Source organism: Pelobates fuscus, chromosome 6, assembly GCF_036172605.1.
Source record: "Pelobates fuscus isolate aPelFus1 chromosome 6, aPelFus1.pri, whole genome shotgun sequence".
Lineage (NCBI taxonomy): Eukaryota > Metazoa > Chordata > Amphibia > Anura > Pelobatidae > Pelobates > Pelobates fuscus.
In genome coordinates, this window is record NC_086322.1 from 260,925,165 (window position 1) to 260,935,595 (window position 10,431).

A 10,431-nucleotide genomic window follows, 5' to 3' on the forward strand; every position below is an offset into this window, starting at 1 on the left:
GAGTGTTGTGCCAGCGGGTTATTCTCTTGTAGTTACATTCTTGTGCATGAGTGGATATTGATGCCTTATGAATTGAGTTAAAGGCCTTTTTCCATTGGATACTTGTTAGAGTAGTTTGAAATTCATTTGACCATTTCAGGGTGAAGTTGAGAGGTTGTTGTGGAAGAGTTTCTCTGAGTATAGAGTGGATAGTTGATAGGGTTTTAAGTCTTGGTGGGTGTTTAGAGCACAGAAGTTTGAAATCTGTTAGAGGCCTATTTCCATTTGGTAAAAGAGATTTAGTATTAATGAAGTGTTTCATTTGGTCATAGGAAAATAGTTGGATTCCCGAGTGTTTATCTGAACCCGTAAGTTCTCGTAGGGTTTTTAGTTCGTTTTTATTAATTACGTCATGGAGTTGTAGAAATGGGCCCTTGGAATGTAGGCCTAATTGTACCTCTGCGTTGCCTTCTAGTAAGTAAGGGTTGCGAGATATGGGGTATATTGGTGGAGGATACGGTGCTATCTCTGTTTGTTTTCTTAGTTTGAGCCAAGTATGTAGGGTAGGGGAGATTGTTGGGTGTCTATTTAGTTTTCCCATTCTTTGGTTATCTATGAGGATCCAGGGGAGGATATAGAGCGGAATATCTGTGAAGCTATTTTCGAGTTCCACCCATTGTAGAGTGTTGGAGTTGTTTGTCCATTCGTATATCCTTTGTAGGTGGGTGGCTATGTAGTAATTTTCAAGGTCTGGAAGGTTTAGGCCTCCTTGTTCGCGTTTCTTTATTAGAGTTTGGTATGCCAGACGGGGGGAATTGTGAGCCCATATAAATTTCAGGAGTAATGATTTAAGAGTGGAAAAGAATTTATATGGTATGTGTAGTGGAATTGTTTGTAGCAGATATAGGATACGGGGGAGGATATTCATTTTGAAAATGTTAACTCTGGCTAGCAGTCCAAAGCATGGCTTGTGCCATCTAGATAAGTCTTTAGTGATGGAGTCAATTAAAGGCGGGAAATTTAGGGAGTAAGTGGAATCTAATTTTTTAGGTATGAGTACGCCTAGATATTTAATGGAGGTAAGAGACCATTGAAAGGCAAATTTGGATTTGATCTCTTTGCTCAATGTATCTGGTAGAAAGATTGTCATCAGATCGCATTTGTTGAGATTGGCTTGAAAAAATGAAATCTTCCCATAGAGTTGCATCTCATTGATGATGATGGGAATGGTTTTTTGTGGATCGGCCATTGTAAAGAGAAGGTCGTCTGCGAAGGCTGTGACTTTATAGGTGTGATTTTTGATCTGTATTCCCTTTATTAGGTTATTGTCACGGATGCCCTGTAGGAAGGGTTCAAGTACTAAAATAAATAAGAGAGGTGATAGGGGGCATCCTTGTCTCGTGCCATTTGAGATCTTTACTGAATTTGAAAGCTGGCCGTTGATTCTCAGTTTCGCAGTGGGTTTTGAGTAGATAGCGTCTATCCATTCTGACCATCTAGGGCCAAAGTTTAGAGCATTTAGTGTGTGTTTTAGTAACGACCAGTTGACTCTGTCAAAAGCCTTTTCTGCATCAATGGCTAATAGTGCGCTGTTTATGTTATGAGTTTGTGCCCAGTGGATAATATTTATGATTTTCGTGGTATTATTTTTGGCCTCTCTACCAAGTATAAAGCCTGCTTGATCTGGGTGTATTATTGTCGGCATAATTGGTTTGAGTCTTGTGGCCATGATTTTGGTCAGTATCTTCAGGTCTATGTTGATAAGTGAAATAGGTCTGTAGTTTCCACAGAGAGTTTTATCTTTCCCAGGTTTGGGAATAATAGCGATGGTTGCTTCAAGTGTCGAGTTTGGGATAGAAGATGATAGTTGAGACATGTTGTAAGCTTTAGCAAATGGTTGTGCTAATATGGACGATAATTCTTTGTAGTATTTCCCGGTATATCCATCTGGGCCAGGGCTCTTGCCCAATGGTAGGGATTTGACTGTCGTTCTGAATTCTTCTTCAGTTATTGGGCTATCTAGAAAGGCAATTTCGTTTAAGGGAATTGTGCGTGTAATCCTAGTTTTAAGAAATTCTATGATTTCTTCAGAAGATGGCTTGACATTATTGAGATTATAAAGTTGAGTATAGAAATCGTGAAAAGCTGAAAGGATATCTGGCATGTGGCATGTTTTGGTTCCGTCTTTTTTCTTAATTTCAGAAATGAATGTCGATTGTCTTTCTAGTTGGATAGATTTGGATAAAAGTTTGCCTGCTTTGCCACTTTGGGAGTAATAGGTGCTTTTTGTTAAGGATAGTTTCCTTTTCGCTTGAAGCTGTAGGATAGATGCTAGTTCCGATCTTTTGCCTAAGAGCTTTTTATATTCATCTAGGGAAAGGTTGGATTTATGTTTGCTTTCTAGATTAGTGATGTCTCTTGTAAGATTTTCTATCTGTTTCTCCTTGCTTTTCTTGAGTGCAGATGCTGATTTTATAAGTTCTCCCCGAAGAACTGCCTTGTGGGCTTCCCAAGTCATGATAGGAGTGGTGTCGTTTGTGTTATTTTCTGAGAAATAATTTTATGCCGCTTCTCGTAACTTGTTTAGAGTTGTTTTGTCATTAAGGAGTGCATCATTAAGTTTCCATTGGAAGAATGGAGTTGAATTGGTAGGTAGGTTGAGAGTAAGTGTCATGGGAGCATGATCTGACCAAGTAATTGGTCCATATTTGGCTTCTTTAATTAGTGGGAGATATCTATGTTGTACAAAGATAGTGTCAATTCGTGAGTATGTGCCTGCAGGGGTAGAGTAGAAGGAGTAGTCTTTGTCTGTGGGGTGTATGGATCTCCAACTGTCGTATAATTGTGCCTCGTATAAGGATTTTTTAATGAGAGAACGTGGTTGGGATTGGTAATCTCTAGAGCTTGAGGTGGAGTCTAGTGATTCATCTAATACTATATTCATGTCTCCTCCCATAATGAGGATTCCTTCCCTAAAGATTGAGAGTTTATGTAAGATTTTTTGGAGGGTGTAATTTTGTTTTTTATTGGGCAAGTAGATGTTGGCCAATGTGATTTGTGTGATACCTATCTTGCCTTTGACGAATAAAAATCTTCCGGAATCGTCAACTAGTTGTTCTTGAAAGGAGAATTGTACGTGTTGACTTATGAGAATTGCCACTCCTTTAGATTTGGCTTCTGAAAAATGACTATAATATCCTAGAGGGAAATCCTTATTTCGTAGTTTGGGAGCAGAGTCTTTTCTGAAATGGGTTTCTTGTATAAAGACTACTTGTGCCTTATATCTTTTGAAATCAGCAAGAGCGAGAGATCTTTTTTCGGGGGAGTTCAAACCTCTAGCGTTTTGAGTGTGGATTGTGATAGTAGTCATTTTTGCCTTGGATGCTGAGATAATGATAAACCTATTCGGTATTTTGATTGATATGGATAGTTGCGTGAGTGTGTGGGATATGTAAGTAGGTCTGTATGATGTAGTATAATTTGGTTTGATGGGAGATAGAGGGAGTTTAAAATGTAAATGGTTTGTGGAGGTTATGAGAGGGAGGTATTACTTGGCCCTACAGCACCTGTGGAAAGATCTGAAGAGTCAGATATTTACATAAAATTTTTCAATTACAATAATTAACTGGAATGGTTAAGTGGTATAACCAATTATCAATAGCAATGTAAACAACAATATCAAACAATGTATATACACAGTAATAAAACTTTTAACAGTGGTTTGAGATATTGTGACCCTCTGTAGAAACAGAGGTTGGGTATGCCTGTCAAATCCTGGGAGAATTGAAAATACTCGCTAGGTGTGATTGTCCTGAAGCTAAAGGTTCAGGGAGAAAGTGAAACTAGGGGGGAGTTTCTGAGAATAGGAAGAGGGGAGATAAAGATATGTAGTGGTGGGGGGGGAGAGGGGGAGGGTGTATAGTGAGAGGAGAAGCAGGAGGGAGAAGAAAAAGTACGATAGAAAGAGGGTTTAGAATTTTTTTCCCCTGGGGGAAATTCAGTTCTATCTCGACGCTAAAGATAGAACCAGGTTTTTATGGGGTTGTGGACTGGATCTGAGGCTGGGGACTCAGGTTACAATCTCATAGCTTAGTAAGTTGTAATGGAGAAATTTGAGGGAGTCTAAGTTGCCAGCATTATAGAAGTGGGCAAATACGTTGAGGTGTCAGTTTAAGAGTGGCTCTTTTTACGTTCAGTAAATTTTAACGAAATCTCTAGCTGGAGATTGAGGGGTTGGAGGTCGTATGTCTTTACTGGTGTTTAGAGGTATTATTAAATAGGGAGAGTTGTCATGTTATGGTTTGTAAGTAGCTGGTGTAATAGTTTCGGTACCTTCGGGTGATATAGTACATATTTCGAAAAGTTATTTGTAAAATATGCATGTCACTTTTGTTGGCATTGGATTATATTTGTTACACACTATTAATACAAGGTATGCGTGTTTAAACAAGACTAACATTACTATTAAACAGTAAACAAGAGTTAATTATGTAAAGAACGCAAGTTCAACAAAACCGGTATACGACCTGTTTCAATGGAGCTTTATCGGAAGTTCAGCATGGAATAATAGAACAAAGGGTGGATGGATGCTTGATTCCAATGAGATGGTGAATTGTGAAAGCGGCAGGAGAAGGGCAGATTACACCAACTCAAGAGTTCGTAACAGTCTCGTGTGTAGTTATCAACAGATCATCATGGGATGTTGTCTGTGGTGTTTTGCCTCTGCGGTGTGCTTTCGTTGAATTTTTGTTGCCTTTGGTTGGGAGACTGGAATCTTCGGTCTGTGCGTCTTTTCCTCGCTGGAGTGGCCCATCTTTGTCTCTGGGAGAGCGGCATCATGGATTCTTGGTTAGGCGGTGGGTTATTCCAATTTACTACTGGTGTACTCGGTAAATCTAATGCTTGAAGGAATGTAGGTATATCGAAGAATGTTGAAATAGAGTGGATAGTACCTTTGTTAGATACTATCAGGGCAAAAGGGAATCCCCAGCGATATCTTATATTTCTCTTCTGTAATAGCTCTGTGATAGGTTTGAGGGCCCTACGCGCCTGGAGTGTGTACCACGAAAGGTCTGGATATATTTGGATCGTGCATCCGTGAAATAAAAGAGGTTGATTTGTGTCTCTTAGAGCTTTGATAATATTATCTTTGATGTTAAAGTAGTGTAGCCTACATATGATATCTCTCGGGCTGTCTTGTGACAAGCTTCTAGGTCGCAGAGATCTATGGGCTCTATCAAATAGGATCGGATTGTCCGAAGGATTACCCAGTATTAGATTAAAGAGCTCTGTGAGGAGTTCCATAATATTTTCCCCTTGCGTTTCTGGCATACCTCTAATCCGGAGGTTGTTTCTCCGACTTCTATTATCGAGATCATCGATGTGGCGTTGAGTAGAGGTCCAGTTCATTATTTGTGAGTCAAGTGTTGTCGCAATATTTGTAATTTGCGTTTGCATCATGTCCCTTTCTTCTTCCAGGTCCGATACTCTAAGGTTTAGTTGTTGGACGTCGGTGCCTATCGCTTCCATTTTGGTTTGGAAGGACGCCTCCATCTTGTTGAACATGCGTTGAATATCAGCTATCGATGGTAAGTTCTTAACTACTCGTTTTAAATCTATGTTGTCTTGATCGTCGTGGGTGTCTGCTTGTTGAGAGTTCTCAGAGTAACTGGGGCTGCGTGGTGGCATAGAGTCTGAGCTCAGTTCCGTTTCTAGAGTACTCGAGGCCGCGGCTGAGGCCTCCGCTGGACGGTCAGAGTTTTCCTTAAAATATCTGGTTAAGGAGCCCGATTTGGCTATCGGTGTTTTCCCTGATTGACCTTGACCATTCTGATTTTTCCTTTGGTTACCCATCTTCTTCTATTTTCTCCGATTGCGGTAGATTGTAAGTGAGTCCTGAGCAGGAGGATTAATGTGCGTCCATTAGGTTCGGCAGTCGGCCACGCCCCCTCATGTATCATGTTTACATGGCATTGCATGGCTGCTTACCTACATTGTTGGGTTTGCTCCAAGTAATAATGCAATGGCTCATGGTTGCAAATCACGGTTCACAGCTGCCATGATTGACATATGTGAGTAAAGCATCAGTAAGCCACATTGAAATGATGCAAGAACATTTGGCATCTTCCAGTGACACCTGGTTTGCTTCACCTGTGGAATTGCCATGAGTAGCTTTTTGGATTGCAATATAGCCATCAAGCTTGGAATCCCAGATCAGAAGAAGATCCAAAATCTTTAGGTCCTATAGGCCTTCTCCTTACTAACCCTATCCATATGAAGACCTGTATACCCCATTTCTGGCACTGTACACTTTAATATAGTATATTGAGGAGTACTGGACAACATCATTGAAGCCTTCACCTTTGCCACAAGTGACCTCTGTTGGCTTACATTTTAGTACCTGGAGGGGAACAACCAGTAGACTGTATTTAGAGCATGACACAGGCCAATTATGATGCCCTTTATTTTTTGCTTTACAGGAAAAACAAACACCTACTGACAGGTCAGTGTAGGACCCACCTACAGGGTTTGCCTTCACGTGGCACGCGGGCATTCCCTCCAATGGCCATTGGAGTAACTAAATAGCCTCCATTTGTTTAAACATACATAGGGATTTAGTAGAGAGCGCAGGTAACTTTTTTCTTTGGTTTTTACTATATGTATTGAGGCTGATGTGTACTATGGTTGTTGCTGCCGCCCAGGAGTGATGGGAGTTTGAGCACAGGACTTGTTTTTTTGTATTTGTATTCACTTTTATCACACAGCTAAGTTACAATGCTGTCGCCCATCCCATGTGTTCCCTATTAAGGATTAATAAGTATGAAGGGGTGTATATAAAAAAAAATCCCCTCTCTGTCTCATTAGAGATATCTTTGCCAGAAGCTCAAGGAAGCAAGGTTACTAGTCAGTGTAGGACCCACCTACGGGGTTTGCCTTGACGTGGCAGACGTCAAGCACGCACACACATTAACACATTTTTTTTTTAATTTATTTTTAACACATTTTTTTTATTTTTTTTTAACACTTTTGTTTTATTTATTTTTAACACATTTTTTTTTATTTTTTTTTTTACACATTTTTTTTTTAAATTTATTTTTAACACATTTTTTGTATATTTATTTTTAACACGTTTTTTTTTTTTATTAACCCCCCCCCCCCCCCCCAGCCTCCTTACCTTTGGGAATGCTGGGGAGGGGGGGGTGTCTCTTCGTCCCTGGTGGTCCAGTGGCTGCTGGGCGATCGGGCGGCACTGCATGGCGGGCGGCCGGCCGGCGAGGGAGCACTTCCCCTGAGCTGTCTGCTCAGCTCCCTCGCGCGCCTCAGAGTGAGGCTGGGAGCCGGAATATGACGTCATATTCCGGCTCCGCCTCCCAGCCTCACTCTGCGGCTGGCGAGGGAGCTGAGCAGACAGCTCAGGGGAAGTGCTCCCTCGCCGGCCGCCCGCCCGCCCGCCCGCCAGCCAGCCAGCCAGCGCCGCCCGACCGCCGGCATGTCTGTTAGCCGCAAGGCTAACAAGACATTTGCCTTGGGCATTTGGGGGCGGCTTTTTTTGCCGCCCCCTGGAAAATGCCGCCCAAGGCAAATGCCTTGTTTGCCTCGCGGCTAATACGCCCCTGGGTATAGGTTATAGTAGTAGCTTGCGTACAGATAGGCTTTCTAGACAGAGCATTAGTTGCCAGGAGGGTCAGAGGAGTAGTACAACTATAGGCAATGCATCTCAAGAATGAGTAAAATAATAAGTAGCTGACTAATAAGTAAACCAGAAGAAAATTAAAACAAAAAAAAAACTTTTTAGCTGACATCAAACTAGTGTGCTAAAGCTGCACATAATAGGCTTCAGGAAAGTCAATGTCCTTATCTCAGCCAATTCCACAAGCATGCTTCAACTGGGGTCCGGCTCGGCTTCCAGTTACAGATTGCTGCACGGTTCTCTCCGTACCTCCCTACCTCACCCGGTCAGATCGTCATAGGTGATACGGCCATATTCCAACTTCTCCGCTCTCCAAGCCCAAGAAAGCACATGAGCCGATGCCTTTTCACCACATAGCCCCCATCTTCAGAGGACGGCCTGATGTCCTGCGAGCCCTCCCTTCCCCCCCCCCCCCCCCTCCACAAGCAGTCACACAGGGTCCACTACGCTGGCTCAGTCCTATACAGCTTAGGTAGTATCTTTCCTACCAAGGAAAGTGAAGTGTGAATTCACCAATAAGAATCTTCAAAGATAATCAGGAAGGTCCAAATTTGATAAAAAATAGTTTTATTTGAAAACAAAATAATAAAACCAATAGTGTTTCAAACCACTAACGTGTTTCGTTCACAAAGGGACCAACAAAAAAGGATTCCATCGCACAGATTATGAATCACAACATAGTGGCAAGACAGAAATAGGAAGGTGTATTACTGTTGTCTAGTTTTGATGGAAATTATATATATATATATATATATATATATATATATATATATATATAGATATATAAAAAAAAAAACACCAGCCAAGGTTTTATCAGTATGTGAGTGAGTTGTAGGAACACAGAGAGTTGAGGATGAGAAAAACTTGCCACAACCACAAAGAAAAAAATCACATAGAAAATCAGAAAGAAATCACAATAATTGTCAAAAGGAGTTAAAGTGACACTATAGGCACCTGTGGCAAAAGTGACCTCGCCACTGGTTTTTGGAGGGGCCTGTTTGCCCACCTCCTTCCCTGTGACTGTGGCCCTGTGGTTAACTGGGGGTTAAAGATACTATTTCTGCCTCTTGGACTTCTAACTGGAACAGATTCGAACTTTCGAAGTGGCACTTCGACTACAGTTGAAGTAGTTGAAGTGGCCGCCATTCGACATTCAAACACTTTGCGGCGGCCATCTTATTTGGTCGAACGTGTTCAGCGGTGTTTTGTCGTCGAGTTCATGGAACTCAAATATGACACGCGACGGCACAAACACCGCTGAAAAGTTACCTTCCAGGGAACTTCGACAATGGAGCTCATGGAACTCAAATATGACACGCAACGGCACAAACACCGCTGAAAAGTTACAATTCGAACGGGAGTTGAACGACATTCGGTGAGTAAAAGCCCACGTATAAGGGACAGACATTGACTATGCCCATTCACCATTCTGTTTGGTAATTCGAACGGTACTTCGATGGTTTGAAATAGACTGGCCGCACAGCCTAATTCTCTGGAACTGTTTTGGTCATGAAACCATGCGTGCGGTCGGTCAAAAAGAGACTTCCAGGAATTTCCTGAACCCCAGCTCTGATGTGGGTGATTTTTAGATATGTTGTTCACCCAGATCCCAGATCAGGGCTATCAGCGGATATGTTGTATTTCAGGGTACTTATGAGACTTTGTAAAATATGTGTTTTTTATGCTTGGGGATAATTACGTTAATCCATTATCTGCCTTAATTATATCACAGGCAGAGGGGAGGGGAGGGTTTTGTACTGTATGTGGGAGTGTCATTCATTGTCACATTGTTTATTGGCTTGTACACTTTGTGTCCCTGTTCCCAACAAGGTCCACCTGGGCGTCACCTTTGCTGTAAAACCTTCATGAAGGCCAGTGTGCCTCCATTAAAATTGAGTTCCTGTTTTTCCCTCAACATAGAGCCTTGTCTCATGTGTGGGGGTAAAAGGCTACCCTGGGTATTGCAATATACCCTTGGATTATAATCACCAGCTCTTTTAAGAGCTGTTCCTGCTACTCTATCTGGAGTAGGAGAGGTTCACCCACTGGAAGCTAGATCCTGGTCTTGGGTCCAGGGTGGGTGGAGGATGGCAAGTTCACAGCCAAGCTGTAACGCTGGACGTGGGGACTGCAGTGCTGATGGTGTCTGGTGGAGTGCTTGGAGTCCTCAGTGAGCACTAGGAGCATCCGTCGGCGGAGGTACCAAACCGGGGTACAGGAACCTCCTATACATTACAATTCTCAAAAGGTGTTAAAGTGACACTATAGGCACCCAAACCACTTCACCTCATGTCCCTGCCACACATAATTCTGCAATGGAAATCATTGCAGTTTTTGGAAAACTGCATTGATTATCTTGCATAACTAAGATTGCTTTCCTATGAGGAGGGTCTAATAAGATTGCGCCGTTTGTCAGGTAATCGCCACGAGGGAGGGGGTGGTCAGAGGGATCTATATGGTAAGGAATAGAGCTTTGTATCCCTAGCCCTATAGTATCCCTTTAAGATGGTGAGAGTACCAAGGCACTACTGCTGACTGTAGTTTGAGTTACACAACCCCTACCCCTCCTCAATATCTTCTTCAGCTTAGGATGTACCTTTGATGATTGGTTTATTTTTATTATTAAAATTAATTGGGATATTAATGTGTATTGTGTAAAGTAACGAAAACGTATGAAGTCAAGATTTGGTGGATTTACTACTACTGTATAGTTATTAGGTTTGACTTTAAGAAATACTACACAGCACACAGTGCACTGCACA

General features: G+C 42.0%; 1 protein-coding gene across 1 annotated transcript in view; it reads left to right on the forward strand.

Annotated features, from left to right (window-relative positions):
* Positions 1 to 10,431, forward strand: part of USH1G (USH1 protein network component sans) — a 784,266-nt gene that overhangs the window by 77,776 nt on the left and 696,059 nt on the right. The window lies entirely within an intron of this gene.